Source organism: Mustelus asterias, chromosome 1, assembly GCF_964213995.1.
Source record: "Mustelus asterias chromosome 1, sMusAst1.hap1.1, whole genome shotgun sequence".
Classification (NCBI taxonomy): Eukaryota; Metazoa; Chordata; class Chondrichthyes; order Carcharhiniformes; family Triakidae; genus Mustelus; species Mustelus asterias.
The window spans coordinates 177,824,018-177,840,403 of NC_135801.1; the positions used below are offsets into that span (position 1 = coordinate 177,824,018).

Consider the following 16,386-nt stretch of genomic DNA (forward strand, 5'->3'; position numbering starts at 1 on the left):
TGGGTCACTGTCTGTGCAGAGCCTGCACTTTTCTCCGTGTGTCTGCGTGGGTTTCCTCTGGGTGCTCCAGTTTCTTCCCACAGTCCCGAAAAATGTGCTGGTGAGGTGCATTGGCCATGCTAAATTCTCCCTCGGTGTACCCGAACAGGCGCTGGAGTGGTGGGGGGGGGGGGGGGGGGGAGTGGATTTTCACAGTAACTTCATTTTTGCAGTGTTAACGTGAGCCTACTTGTGACACTAAGTAAATCAACTTAAAACATGAGTCTTAGAATCTTAGAAACCCTACAGCACAGAAAGAGACCATTCGGTCCATCGAGTCTGCACTGACCACAATCCCACCCAGGCCCTACCCCCATATCCCTAGATATTTTACCCACTAATCCCTCTAACCTACGCATCCCAGGACACTAAGGGGCAATTTTTTAGCATGGCCAATCAACCTAACCAGCACATCTTTGGACTGTGGGAGGAAACCGGAGCACCAGGAGGAAACACACGCAGACGAGGAGAACGTGCAAACTCCACACAGACAGTGACCCAAGCCGGGAATCGAACCCAGGGTCCCTGGAGCTGTGAAGCAGCAGTGCTAACCACTGTGCTACCGTGCCGCCCAGTGTCTAACAATGAGGCAGGAGAATGGAGAATAAGGGGGACGGAGACGGGGCTCTCGGCACCTGCAGCTTTGTTGCAGTCTCTGGCAGTGAGTGAAAGCCAGCCAGTGAGTGGAGATGTGGCAGCCTCAGCCTCAGCAGCAGCAGCAGCTGAGGGGAGCCCGGTTCGCAGGTGGGTGCGCGCGCAGCCTGGGCTGAAATTGACACTGAAATTGACACAGTGGCGGCGAGCTGCGCCTGCGCCGAGCTTCGGCAGGGACTTGCCGCTGGCTGGTTACTTCTGGGTTTCTCCGGATCAGCAGCCAAACAGCCGGAGACAGCGAGAGGGGAGCGGGGGACACGCTGGGCAAGCGGAGACCGGGGCTCAGCTGGAGATTTGCGGAAGGACGATCGAGGCGAGGTAGTAAAAAGCCACTCATTTTTTTTAAAAAGGAGGAAAGAAACCCTTTGTTTTTTTAAAAAAAATATCTGCCTCCTTGCAATGGAGGATCAGCTGTGTAATATATATATATATATACACACACACACATACACACTCTCCTTTGTCGGGAATACAAGGCTGATGGCTCATTACATGAACATCTCTGGGGGTTTCGGTATGCAACTGTGCCTTTTTAATGTTGCGTGTTACTGTCACCCTGATCTCTTCCTGGGGTACTGTTTTAATATTGTGAAGTGCTGCTTTTTCTTGTCTTCGGCGAGGGTCTGTGGTGTCTCCCAGAGAAACCAAGTGCTTTTGTTCCACACAGATACATACACACACACACACACACACAGCATTGCTTTGTCCACCTTCGGTACGTGGCTGCTAGGTTGCCAGAGACTGTCTCGGCTGGATTGAACGCATTCAAATGTATTTGTTTTTAAAAAAAATATTAAAAAATAGATTGTAATCCCCAAAATCGCCCATGCCCTGGCTTTTCCATGTATTTTTGGGTCAGTTTTAAGTGCTGTCATTTGTCAGCACTTTTGAAAAATCACCGCCCCCCCCCCCCCCCCCGGGTCTATTTGATATCCTGTTTGGGAACAGAACTGTTACTTGCAAACAAAATTCGTCTTTTGGCTCTCACACACACAGACACAGACAGACAGAGCGAGCCTCTCATTATTTACTTAAAGTTTCTTTTATCCGGTGCGTTCAGTCGTAAGGACATAGATTTCCTCTTCAGAGTAATAAACTATTGTGAGCAGACGTTCATTTTCGGAGTTGTGGTTTGTCCACCTGTTTGGGGTGATGGTAAAGACTGGTGCTGTTTTGACAAGACAGAGAGAGCGAGAGAGAGACTCATTTCTATTTGGGCTAAAGTTCGCAATGCCTCCGCTGTCTCTCAGAATAACTGCGCAGCGCAGAAAGGCCATTCGGTCCCACCGGTCCATTCTGGCGTTAAATTATGTAGCACCCCAGCCTTTTTTGATTTGATTTATTATTGTCACATGTATTAGTACACAGTGAAAAGTATTGTTCCTTGCGCGGCTATACAGACAAAACATGCCGTTCATAGAGAAGGAAAGGAGAGAGTGCAGAATGTGGATTACAGGGTCAAAGGTAGGGTTCTGAGGAATGTGGAGGAACAGAGAGATCTTGGGGTTCATATCCACATATCTCTGAAGGTTGCCACTCAAGTGGATAGAGCCTTGAAGAAGGCCTATAGTGTGTTGGCATTTATTAACGGGGGTTTGAGTTTAAGAGCCGTGGGGTTATGCTGCAACTGTACAGGACCTTGGTGAGACCACATTTGGAATATTGTGTGCAGTTCTGGTCACCTCACTATAAGAAGGATGTGGAAGCACTGGAAAGAGCGCAAAGGAGATTTACCAGGATGCTGCCTGGTTTTGGAGGGTAGGTCTTATGAGGAAAGGTTGAGGGAGCTGGAGCTTTTCTCTTTTTAGAGCGGAGGAGGATGAGAGGCGACTTAATAGAGGTTTATAAGATGATGAGGAGGATAGATAGAGTGGACGTTCAGAGACTATTTCCTCGGGTGGATGTAGCTGTTACTAGGGGGCATAACTATAAGGTTCGTGGTGGGAGATATAGGAGGGATGGTTCTTTACGAGGTAGGTTCTTTACGCAGAGAGTGGTTGGGGTGTGGAATGGATTGCCTGCTGTGATAGTGGAGTCGGACACTTTAGGAACTTTCAAGCGGTTATTGGATAGGCACATGGAGCACACTAGAATGATAGGGAGTGGGATGGCTTGATCTTGGTTTCGGAAAAGGTTCGACACAACATCGTGGGCTGAAGGGCCTGTACTGTGCTGTACGGTTCTATGTTCTATGTAGTGTTAGAGTCATACCTAGGGTGGAGAGAAAGATCAACTTAATGCGAGGTAGGTCCATGCATGCTCCCACCCATCTTCATCTAACTTTAGACTCCCCCCGTGGCATCGCTAGATTTGAAGTGACATTACTTGTTAGAAAGTGTGTGGCAAATTGTGTTCGGTTCCATACACATGGTGGGTGGCACAGTGGTTAGTACTGCTGCCTCACAGCGCCAGGGACCTGGGTTCAATTCCGGCCTCGGGTCTGTGTGAAGTTTGCACGTTCTCCCTGTGACTGTATGGGTTTCCCCCAGGTGCTCTGGTTTTCTCCCTCAGTCCAAAGATGTGCGGGTTGGGTTGATTGGCCGTGCTAAATTGACCCTTAGTGTCAGGGGAACCGGGAGGGTAAATATGTGGGGTTATGGGGATGGGATCTGGGTGGGATTTTTGTTGGTGCAGGCGCGATGGGCCAAATGGCCTCCTTCTGCACTTAGATTTTATGATTAGCTGCTACACAATGTCAGGGGCAAGTAGCAGACATACTCCCCTCCCTCTCGTTTCATTGCTCTGTTTAAATGTGGCTTTTGGAAGAAAGCCTGCAGATGGGATCTTGATCAATTGGGCCAGTGGGCCGATGAATGGCAGATGGAGTTTAATTTATATAAATGTGAAGCAATGCATTTTGATAGACCGAATCAGGGCAGGCGCTACTCAGTTAATGGTGGGGCGTTGGGTACAACAGAGATCGAGGAGTACAGGTTCATAGCTCCTTGAAAGTGGAGTCACAGGTGGACAGGGTGGTGAAGAAGGCATTCGGCATGTTTGGTTTCGTTTGTCAGAACATTGAATACAGGAGTTGGGATGTCTTGTTGAAGCTGTACAAGACATTGGTAAGTCCACACATGGAATACCAAGTGCAGTTTTGGTCACCCTATTACAGAAAGGATATTATTAAGCTACCGGGACTTGATAGTTTGAGTTATAAGGAGAGGCTGGAAAGACTGGGACTTTTTTCCCTGGATCATTGGAGGTTTAGGTGTGATCTTATAGAAGTCTATAAAATAATGAGGGGCATAGATTAGCTAGATAGTCAAAATCTTTTCCCTAAGGTAGTGGAGTCTAAAACTAGAGGGCATTGGTTTAAGATGAGAGGGGAGTGATACAAAGAGTCCAGAGGGGCAATTCTTTCACACACAGGGTGGTGGGTGAGTGTCTGGAACAAGCTACCAGAGGCAGTAGTAGAGGCGGGTACAATTTTGTCTTTTAAAGAGCATTTAGACAGTTACATGGGTAAAATAGGTATAGAGGGATATGGGCCAAATGCGGGCAATTGGGACTGAGCGGCATGGACAAGTTGGGCCGAAAGACTCTTCTGACATTTGTGTTACTTTGTCACCAAGTTGTTGTTCTCCAAATACAAAGGATACTTCCACACCCTCTCCGTCCCTCTGTCTCTGGTTGTGATGAAACAGATTCATTTCAGCAGTGGCCTGACCCATTATTCCCGGTCCACACAACTATCACTGGGAAAGAAATGTCAGAAAGGCGATTTATGATTAAGTGGGAGATAGAAAGGTGGAATGTCACGACGGGACATTAAACAGTGTCCCAGCCCCAGGAGTGAGCCGACTCTCCGTCCCCCTCTCCCTCCCCCTCTCCCTCCCCCTCTCCCTCCCCCTCTCCCTCCCCCTCTCCCTCCCCCTCTCCCTCCCCCTCTCCCTCCCCCTCTCCTCCCCTCTCCCTCCCCCCTCTCCCTCCCCCTCCCCCTCCCCCTCTCCCTCCCCCTCCCCCTCTCCCTCCCCCTCTCCCTCCCCCTCTCCCTCCCCCTCTCCCTCCCCCTCTCCCTCCCCCTCTCCCTCCCCCTCTCCCTCCCCCTCTCCCTCCCCCTCTCCCTCCCCCTCTCCCTCCCCCTCTCCCTCCCCCTCTCCCTCCCCCTCCCCCTCCCCCTCCCCCCTCCCTCCCCCTCCCCCCTCCCCCTCCCCCCCTCCCCCCTCCCCCCTCCCCCCTCCCCCCTCCCCCCTCCCCCCTCCCCCTCCCCCTCCCCCTCCCCCCTCCCCCTCCCCCTCCCCCTCCCCCCTCCCCCCTCCCCCCTCCCCCCTCCCCCTCCCCCCTCCCCCTCCCCCCCCCCCTCCCCCCTCCCCCCTCCCCCCCCCCCCCCCCTCCCCCCTCCCCCTCCCCCCTCCCCCCCTCCCCCCTCCCCCCTCCCCCCTCCCCCCTCCCCCTCTCCCCCTCTCCCCCTCTCCCCCTCTCCCCCTCTCCCCCTCTCCCCCCTCCCCCCTCCCCCCTCCCCCTCCCCCTTTCCCCCCCCCTTTCCTCCCCCCCCCCCTTCCCCCCCCTCCTACTCTCTCCACTCCGCTGCTGTAGCCCTGGGAGATAGTCACTTTGCATCCAATTCCTGAAAAATGGGAGAAATTGGGAAGGATTGTATGGAGCTTTCTTTCACCCCAAATGCAGTGTCAGGGCCAGACAATGTTTGGGTGTTTTGAGTGAGTGAATGTGCAGGGGAAGGATTGAGGTGAACAGACAGACAGCTGGGAAAGTGACTGGGAACCTCTGCTGAGCTGCCTGGGATCATGTGATGACACGTTTGCACCATCTTCAATCATGGGGGTGGGGTGGGGTGGGTGAGGTGGAGGAATGGTGCCTTGCTTTAAAACACATCCCTCCACACTCCCAAACACAACATTGGATCGCTTCAGTGCTGGCAGCTGGGTCGCACACCACTGGACTTGCTCACACCTCTCGCCTGTTCACTCTCGAGGTACGTGGCGCTATACAAATGCCTTGTGCGTCGCTCTTTCTATTCCAAAGAAGTCACGGGACCTCGTAACAAACACCAACTCTTTGGGGCATGCCCCAAGATGTCGCACCTCGCCCAGTATTCCTTTTGAATCCTACATCAGTGGATCACCTCAACCTCAGGATAGCTCAGCATCTTGAGGAAGGATGTGGTGGCATTGGATGAGTTCAGAGGAGGTTCACCAGATTGATTCCAGGGATGAAAGGGTTGACGTATGAGGAGAGGTTAAACAGTTTGGGCTGATATTCCCCAGAGTTTAGAAGGATGAGAGGGGATCTGATCGAAGTATATAACATTTTAAAAGGGATTGATAAAGTAAATGTGGACCAAATATTTCCCCTTGTTGGGCAATCTCGAACAGGAGGTCACAGGTATGGGTTGAGAGGCGGTAGATTTAAAACTGAGATGAGGAGGAGCTACTTCTCGCAGAGGGTGGTGAATGTGTGGAACTCGCTGCCCCGTAGCGCGGTGGAATCTGAATCGTTGAATGGTTTCAAGAAGGAGATAGATATATTCCTAATAAAAAAAGGGAAAGAGGGATATGGGGAACAGGTGGGGAGGTGGATTTGAGACCAGGGAAAGATCAGCCATGATCCGATTGAATGTGGAGCAGGCTTGAAGGGCTGAATTTGCCTACTTCTGCTCTTAATTCATATGTTGCCATGATGTCTTATCTGGTATATGGTGCTGCTTTGCACTTGTGCTTCATGAGCAGTTGGCAAAGTCTTAGTCATGATAATAAAAGCAAAATATTGCGGATACTGGAAATCTGAAATAAAAGTAGGAAATGCTGGATAAACTCAGCAGGTCTGGCAGTATCGATAGAGAGAGAGAGATAGAGAGAGAGAAACACAGTTCAAGGGGAGATGGTGCAGCAATGGTCACTTCCCTTGACCCCAGGAAACAGAAAAGGCTGCTGCCGGGGGTGGGGGGGGGTTCTATCGCACTCCCCGCCGGAGTGACGAACCGCCTTCCCCACCAGTCTTCCCTGACGGCCATGGAGAGTCATGACGCAACACTTGCAGAGGCAAGGTGACCACCACAGCTGCCCCTGCATGGGAGGCGGTCCCAACAGAGGAGATGCGTTGAACCCCGCGCACCGACCTGAGCCACCCAGTTGAGTCCTGGCAGACTCCGTGGACTCCTGTTGCCTGGACCCCTGCCGCACGCTCTCCCTTGAACTCTGTTTCTCTCTCCATAGATGCTGCCAGGCTTGCTGAGTTTATCCAGCATTTTCTGTTTTTATCACAGTCACAAAGCTCGTTTGGAGAACCAGTACGGACACAATGGGCCAAACGGCCTCCTTCTGAACTGTAACGAGTTTATTTATTAGTCACAGCAAGGCTTACATTAACACTGCAATGACGTTACTGTGAAATGAATAGTTTGCAGTGGGAATGTTGACTTTGAGACTCAGTGGACTAAACCCTAGTGCACGGATGTTTTAACAAAGAACAAAGAACAGTACAGCACAGGAAACAGGCCCTTCGGCCCTCCAAGCCTGTGCCGCTCCTTGGTCCAACTAGACCAATCGTTTGCATCCCTCCATTCCCAGGCTGCTCATGTGACTATCCAGGTAAGTCTTAAACGATGTCAGCGTGCCTGCCTCCACCACCCTACTTGGCAGCGCATTCCAGGCCCCCACCACCCTCTGTGTAAAAAACGTCCCTCTGATGTCTGAGTTATACTTCGCCCCTCTCAGCTTGAGCCCGTGACCCCTCGTGATCGTCACCTCCGACCTGGGAAAAAGCTTCCCACTGTTCACCCTATCTATACCCTTCATAATCTTGTATACCTCTATTAGATCTCCCCTCATTCTCCGTCTTTCCAAGGAGAACAACCCCAGTCTACCCAATCTCTCCTCATAGCTCAGACCCTCCATACCAGGCAACATCCTGGTAAACCTTCTCTGCACTCTCTCCAATGCCTCCACGTCCTTCTGGTAGTGCGGCGTCCAGAACTGGACGCAGTACTCCAAATGTGGCCTAACCAGCGTTCTATACAGCTGCATCATCAGACTCCAGCTTTTATACTCTATACCCCGTCCTATAAAGGCAAGCATACCATATGCCTTCTTCACCACCTTCTCCACCTGTGTTGCCACCTTCAAGGATTTGTGGACTTGCACACCTAGGTCCCTCTGTGTTTCTATACTCCTGATGACTCTGCCATTTATTGTATAACTCCTCCCTACATTATTGTGTGTATGAGATTTATTATAATAATGGAGTCATTTAACCTGTTTAAACTAAATGGTAGTGTCTGTATTCAGATAGCAAAGTCAGGTCACAGTGATGTGAAAACATTTGTCCTCTTTTATTGCAGTCTTTTCCAAGCCACAATATTATTTTGAGTTCTAGCTCAGGCATCTGTTTGCTTATCCTGCCCAGTAAGTGTTATTCATTTTCTGTGTCTAAATGCTAGGCTGGATTCTCAGAATATGGGTGGCTTTGGTACGGCTGTCCTTTACTACCCTCGAGAACCAATCTGTCTGATGGGGAAACTTTTAGAAACAGTTGTCTGGATCAAAATTGATACAAGGCGTAACAATTTAATAATCTGCATTCATGGCAAATAGTGTTTGATTTGATTTAATTATTAAGTAACTGAAGAGGGTTGTGAGTTTGGTGTGAGTGTGGACTCTTAAAAGATGTTTGTTGCATTTGATTTATTATTGTCACATGTATTGGTATCCAGTGAAAAGTATTGCTTCTTGCGGGCTATACAGACAAAGCATACCATTCATAGAGAAAGAAAGCAGAGGGTGCAGAATGTAGTGTTACAGTCAGCTGGGGTGTAGAGAAAGATCAGCTTAATATAAGGTAGGTCCGTTCAAAAGTCTGACAGCAGCTGCGAAGAAGATGTTCTTGAGTCAGTTGGTACGTGATCTCAGACTTTTGTATCTTTTCCTGACGGAAAAAGGTGGAAGAGAGAATGTCCGGGGTGCGTGGTTCCTTAATTACGCTGGCTGCTTTTCCGAGGCAGTGGCAAGTTTAGACAGTGTCAGTAGGTGGGAGGTTGGTTTGCGTGATGGATTGGGCTACACTCTTGCAGTCTTGGTCAGAACAGGAGCCATACCAAGCTGTGATACATCTGGAAAGGATGCATCTGTAAAAGTTGGTGAGAGCCGTAGCTGACATGCCAAATTTCCTTAGCCTCCTTAGAAAGTAGAGGAATTGGTGGGCTTTCTTAACTACATAGCGTCGGCATGGAGAGACCAGGACAGGTTGTTGGTGATTTGGACACCTAGAAACCTGAAGCTCTCGACCATTTCCACTTCATCTAAAGTTCCACCTAATCGATCTGTAGCCAATTTGAAGCCCGTGGGGTTAAATGAACACATCAGCATCGGTGCAAAATTCACTCGGAGACTGAATGCGGGAACTAATGGTGACCTTTTGTTTTCCGGGCTGGAGGGATGTATACAGCTGTGTCACCCAGCATTAGTATTGGCATCACTGTCTTTTCGATATCGATTAGTGAGCTGAACTTGGGTACAGAGAGCAGAATTTTCAGATGTAAAATGCAGGAATGTAATAAACAGTGAGGAGTATAGCAGCAACCTTCAGGAGGACATGGACAGACCGGTGAAGCGGACAGAGCAGACTCATGGTAATAGAAAGTGAATGCAGAGAAATGTGAAGCAGTTTATTTATGTAGGAGGAATCAGGGGAGGCTATATAAGCGCAATGGTTCAATTATTAAAATGGATGCAGGACCGGAGACACCCAGGAATGTATTTGCATAAGCCTTTGAAGATGGCAGGACAAGTTTGGAAGGCTTTTAAAATGAGACAAAGCTTTGCAAGTGCCTGGCAGGCTGACTGTGCTCTCCCAGAGGGGGAGTGACCAATGCCCCTAACAGCACTATTCTGCGTCCTGATCTGAGCACCTGTATAGCGTGGGGCAGCACAACTGCCTCACAGCTCCAGGGATCCAGGTTCAATTCTGGCCTCGGGTGACATTGTGCGGAGTTTGAACACTCTCCCCGTGTCTTCGTGGGTTTCCTCCGGGTGCTCCGGTTCCCTTCCACAATCCGAAGATGTGCAGAATAGGTTGATTGGCCATGATCAATTGCCCCTTAATGTTGGGGGGATTAGAACATAGAACAGTACAGCACAGAACAGGCCCTTCGGCCCACGATGTTGTGCCGAGCTTTATCTGAAACCAAGATCAAGCTATCCCACTCCCTATCATCCTGGTGTGCTCCATGTGCCTATCCAATAACCGCTTAAATGTTCCTAAAGTGTCTGATTCCACTATCACTGCAGGCAGTCCATTCCACACCCCAACCACTCTCTGCGTAAAGAACCTACCTCTGATATCCTTCCTATATCTCCCACCTTGAACCTTATAGTTATGCCCCCTTGTAATAGCTCCATCCACCCGAGGAAATAGTCTTTGAACGTTCACTCTATCTATCCCCTTCATCATTTTATAAACCTCTATTAAGTCTCCCCATCAGTCTCCTCCGCTCCAGAGAGAACAGCCCTAGCTCCCTCAACCTTTCCTCATAAGACCTACCCTCGAAACCAGGCAGCATCCTGGTAAATCTCTTCTGCACTCTTTCCAGTGCTTCCACATCCTTCTTATAGTGAGGTGACCAGAACTGCACACAATATTACAAATGTGGTCTCGCCAAGGTCCTGTACAGTTGCAGCATAACCCCACGGCTCTTAAACTCCAACCCCCTGTTAATAAAAGCTAACACACTATAGGCCTTCTTCACAGCTCTATCCACTTGAGTGGCAACCTTTAGAGATCTGTGGATATGGACCCCAAGATCTCTCTGTTCCTCCACAGTCTTCAGAACCCTACCTTTGACCCTGTAATCCACTTTTAAATTAGTCCTACCAAAATGAATCACCTCACATTTATCAGGGTTAAACTCCATTTGCCATTTTTCAGCCCAGCTTTGCATCCTATCTATGTCTCTTTGCAGCCTACAACAGCCCTCCACCTCATCCACTACTCCACCAATCTTGGTGTCATCAGCAAATTTACTGATCCACCCTTCAGCCCCCTCCTCTAAGTCATTAATAAAAATCACAAAGAGCAGAGGACCAAGCACTGATCCCTGTGGCACTCCGCTAGCAACCTGCCTCCAGTCCGAAAATTTTCCATCCACCACCACCGTCTGTCTTCGATCAGATAGCCAGTTACCTATCCAATCGGCCAACTTTCCCTCTATCCCACACCTCCTTACTTTCATCATAAGCCGACCATGGGGGACCTTATCAAACGCCTTACTAAAATCCATATATATATGACATCAAATGTCCTACCTTCATCAACACACTTAGTTACCTCCTCAAAAAATTCAATCAAATTTGTGAGGCACGACTTGCCCTTCACAAATCCGTGCTGACTATCCCGGATTAATCCGCATCTTTCTAAATGGTCGTAAATCCCATCCCTAAGGACCTTTTCCATCAATTTACCAACCACCGAAGTAAGACTAACCTGTCTATAATTACCAGGGTCATTTCTATTCCCTTTCTTAAACAGAGGAACAACATTCGCCACTCTCCAGTCCTCTGACACCATCCCCGTGGACAGTGAGGACCCAAAGATCAAAGCCCAAGGCTCTGCAATCTCATCCCTTGCCTCCCAAAGAATCCTAGGATATATTTCATCAGGCCCAGGGGACTTATCGACCTTCAGTTTATTCAAAACTGCCAGTACATCTTCCCTCCGAACATCTATTTCCTCCAGCCTATTAGCCTGTAACACCTTCTCTTCCTCAAAAACATGGCCCCTCTCCTTGGTGAACACTGAAGAAAAGTATTCATTCATCACCTCGCCTATCTCTACTGACTCCATACACAAGTTCCCACTACTGTCCTTGACCGGCCCTAACCTCGCCCTGGTCATTCTTTTATTCCTCACATCAGAGTAAAATGCCTTGGGGTTTTCCTTGATCTGACCCGCCAAGGACTTCTCATGTCCCCTCCTAGCTCTCCTAAGCCCCTTTTTCAGCTCATTCCTTGCTAACTTGTAACCCTCAATCGAGCCATCTGAACCTAGTTTCCACATCCCTATATAAGCTTCCCTCTTCCTTTTCACAAGCCATTCCACCTCTTTCGTGAACCATAGAACATAGAACATAGAACATTACAGCGCAGAACAGGCCCTTCGGCCCACGATGTTGCACCGACCAGTTAAAAAAAAACTGTGACCCTCCAACCTAAACCAATTTCTTTTCGTCCATGAACCTATCTACGGATCTCTTAAACGCCCCCAAACTAGGCGCATTTACTACTGATGCTGGCAGGGCATTCCAATCCCTCACCACCCTCTGGGTAAAGAACCTACCCCTGACATCGGTTCTATAACTACCCCCCCTCAATTTAAAGCCATGCCCCCTCGTGCTGGATTTCTCCATCAGAGGAAAAAGGCTATCACTATCCACCCTATCTAAACCTCTAATCATCTTATATGTTTCAATGGTTCCCTCACTTGGCCATTTCCTCCCTGCCTGACAGGGACATACCTATCAAGGATGCCCAGTATTTGTTCCTTGAAAAAGTTCCACTTTTCATTAGTGCCTTTCCCTGACAGTTTCTGTTCCCATCTTATGCCCCCTAATTCTTGCCTAATCGCATCATAATTACCTCTCCCCCAATTGTAAACCTTGCCCTGCCGTTCGGCCCTATCCCTCTCCATTGCAATAACAAAAGACACCGAATTGTGGTCACTATCTCCAAAGTGCTCTCCCACAACCAAATCTAACACTTGGCCCGATTAGGAGCATAAATATGTGGCGTTACGGGGATAGGACAGGACCTGGGTGGGATGGTTGTCAGTGCAGCTCGATGGGTCAAATGGCCTCCTTCTGCACTGTAGATTTTATGATTGAATATTCTATGACCTGATGAACACTCTATGATCTGCATCCTTGCTAGTATAGCTGAAAAAGAGACATGCTGTTGAAGCTTTTTGTCTTGCACCCATCAAGACAAACACAAGAATGCCAAATTTCAAAGGGAACTGTTGAACAGCTTATACTGCACACAGGAAAGGGGATGCTGATTGGTTGGCATTGGACTCTGGTCGAGGTGCTGCCATGGAGAATGCACCAGGGAACAATTACACTCCATTCTTTTGTTTAATTGAAGAAGTTGCAATGCCCCGACATGTTCTTTTGTACTTATATAGGACAGGGCCCTGGGAATGTAGTTAGAATATATATCCTTGTTAGTAACTCAAGCGGAGTGATTAGAGTCATAGGCCGCGATTTTACTGGCTCACCACGCTGATCGATGGATGGAATGAACCAGTAAAATTACGCGGGAGCAGAGAAATCCGGATCACGCCTGATACCTCGACTCTTGCGATCTTGTTGACACTGGATTTCCGGAGCAGTCAGCCTCTCGCCCATTTCCAGCAAGAGGCTGGATGTATTATTTAAATTTATTTAAAGCAGTATTTACATCTGTTTATCGAGCCCGGCACTCAATCGTCCGGGATCACTCGCCTGTGCGGCCTCACTGGGAGAAGTTCTCTCCGGCGAGGAAAACAACTTCCACATGAAAGGAAAACAGTCATGTTGCCCTCGCCAGTAGAACCGGAGGCCAGTGAGGTCCCCCAGAGAGGTTGAGGGCAAGGGGAAGTGCCCCTGGGGTAGAGTCAATCTGGCACCTTGGCAATGCCCCCGGGCACATTGACATACTCCACTGAGCGGGGTGGGGCCTATGAGAGGCGCCTGAAGGGTGGGCCATGGGGGCAGGGCCTATGGGGGGGGTGCCTGGTCAGCTCGATTGAGAAGGGAGGGGGAATCATTGCTCCATTGCTGCTCTGCAGGTGGTTGGGGGGCGCAATTGATCTGGGCAGTGGGGGCATTGGGGCTATATTTTCGGGAACTGTGAGGCTCACTATTGGCCCCTGTGATTGTGGGGCGGGGGCTGAGTTGAGGCAGCCTGTAGCAGCAAAGGCCTGACAGCTCTCTCTCTCTCTCTCTGTCAGGCCACAGATGTCTGCACATGTGCAATAGCTCCCTCTGTTGCCTGATCAGGCTGGCTGGTGAGTTAAGCCCCGCCCACTGCCTCTTGTAGCTAGAAAGTCTCTAGCCCATTTTCTCATGCGCTAACTGCATAAGATAGGGAATAAAAACTCATCCAAAAACAGATCTGCAACTCTCCCATTTTCACGCTAGCTGGACACTTAGAATTTTTCTCATAAAATTCCGTCCATAGAGGCCTACAGCACAGAAAAGACCCTTTGGCTCATTGTGTTGTACTGACAATATCTACCACTAAAGTCTCGCTAATCCAATTTTCCTGCACTTGCCCCATATCCTCGAATGTTATGATGTTTCAAGTGCTCATCCAAATATTTTTTAAAGGTTGTGAGGTTTCCGTCCTCCACTACCTTCCCAGGCAGTGCATTCCAGATTCCCACCACCCTCTGAGTGAAAAAGTTTTTTCTCAAATTCCCTGTGTCTCCTGCCTCTTGCCCTAAAACTATGCCCCCTCGTGACTGACCCCCCTCAGCCAAGGGGAACAGCTGCTCCCTGCTCACCCTGTCCATGTCCTTCATAATCTTATACGCTCAAACATTTTAAAATAATGCCCCAGCATTAGTGCTGGACACAGCTCTAATGTCCGACAATGTGGGTCATTATAACGGCGTAGGTAAAAAGTGGAGTTGAGTTTACGTAAGCTATTTCCCTTTGAATCCTCACAGCCACCAGACAGGAGTCAGGCTGCCTCTCCTCATTCTGGGCTCAATTCAGTGTCAGTCCCAGGAATGGAAAGGCTGTCGTGGAGTTTTGATGGGGCCCTGAGGAGGAAACTTTGGAGCCACAGGTAGCCAAGCCTTTACTCCAGGATTTACCGCCAAGTGATGGCAGGTAATCGGGGGAAGACACAACTAAAACCCTATCCTTGCACTGTCCAACCAAAGATACCACCAGTTTGCCTGTGTAAGCCTCTCGAACACCTTATGCAGCTGAGCATGGTCTGCGACCATTTGTTGGCATTTGGAAGGCAGCGGTATAATCAGACACGGTCAGCATGGATTTACAGAAGGGAAATCATGCTTGACGAATCTATTGGAATTCTTTGAGGATGGAACTAGTAGAGTTGACCGAGGAGAACCAGTGGATGTGGTTAATTTAGACTTTCAGAAGGCTTTTGATAAGATCACGTAACAGACTACTATGTAAAGTTAAGCACGTGGTATTGCAGGTAATGTCTTGAGACCGATAGAAAGCTGGTTAGCAGATAGGAAGCAAAGAGTTGGCATAAATTGGTCTTTTTCTGATTGGCAGTCGGTGACTAGTGGGGTTCCTTCGGGATCTGTTTAGGACCCCAACTGTTCACATTATATATTAATGATTTGGAAGAAGGAACTAAATGTATTATCTCCAAATTTGCAGATGATACAAAGTTGGGTGGGAGGGTGAGCTGTGAAGAGGATTCAAAGATACTTCAGCATGATTTGGACAGGCTGAGTGTGTGGGCATATACATGGCAGATGCAGTATAATGTGGATAAATGTGAGCAATCCACTTTGGTAGCAATAATAGGAAGACAGATTATTACTTGAATGGGTGTAAATTGAGAGAGGTGGATACTCAACGAGACCTTGGTGTCCTCATGCATCAGTTGCTGAAAGTAAGCGCGCAGGTACTGCAGGCAGTAAAGAAGGTAGATGATATGTTCACCTTCATAATGAGAGGATTTGAGTATAGGGATAGAGATATTTTGCTGCAATTGTACAGGGTGTTGGTAAGGCCACACCTGGAGTATTGTGTGCAGTTTTGGTGTCCTTATCTGAGGAAGGATGTCCTTGCTATAGAGGGAGTACAGTGAAGATTTACCAGGCTGATTCCTGGGATGGCAGGTCTGTCAAATGAGGAGAGACTAAGTTGGTTAGGATTATTTTCACTGGAGTTTAGAAGAGTGAGAGAGGATCTCATAGAAACCAGTAAAATTCTAACAGGATTAGACAGGATAAATTCAGAAAGAATGTTCCCAATGGTGGGGGAGTCCAGAACTAGGGGTCATAGTTTTAGAACCAAGATAACTGAAGGATCTGGGGTAGGATGGCAAATTGGAGTTCAGTTAGGGGATCATCCCTGATCTGGATAAATGGTGGAGCAGAGATAACTATATGGGGGGGTAAGATTAGTAAGTTTGCGGATGACACAAAGATTGGATGGGTGGTTAATAGTGAGGCGGAGTGTTTTGGGCTACAAGAAGATATAGATGGAATGGGCAAATAAGTGGCAGATGGAATTTAACCCTGAAAAGTGTGAGGTGATACACTTTGGAAGGAGTAATTTGACAAGGAAGTACTCAATGAATGGTAGGACACTAGGAAGTTCTGTGGAACAAAGGGACCTTGGCGTGTTTATCCATAGATTTCTGTAAGCAGAAGGGAATGCGAGTAGGGTGGTGAAAAAGGCATATGGGACACTTGCCTTTATCAATCGGGGTATCGATTACAAAAGCAGGGAGATCATGATGGAGTTGTATAGAACAGCTGGAGTACTGTGTGCGGTTCTGGTCGCCACATTATCGGAAGGATGTGATTGCACTGGAGGGGGTGCAGAGGAGATTCACCAGGATGCCGCCTGGGATGGAACATTTAAGTTATGAAGAGAGGTTGCGTAGACTTGGGTTGTATTTGTTGGAGCAGAGAAGACTGAGGGGTGACCTGATCGAGGTGTACAAGATTATGTGGGACACGGACAGAGTGGATAAGGAGCAGCTG

At 48.7% G+C, this 16,386-nt stretch overlaps 1 protein-coding gene across 1 annotated transcript in view; it reads left to right on the forward strand.

The window, feature by feature from the left end:
- The first annotated feature begins 855 nt into the window (after positions 1-855).
- Positions 856-16,386, forward strand: part of smox (spermine oxidase) — a 37,566-nt gene continuing 22,035 nt past the window's right edge. The window contains exon 1 of the mRNA XM_078223984.1: positions 856-1,011. The gene's annotated coding sequence lies outside the window, so the exon portion shown is untranslated. The remainder of the gene's footprint in view (positions 1,012-16,386) is intronic.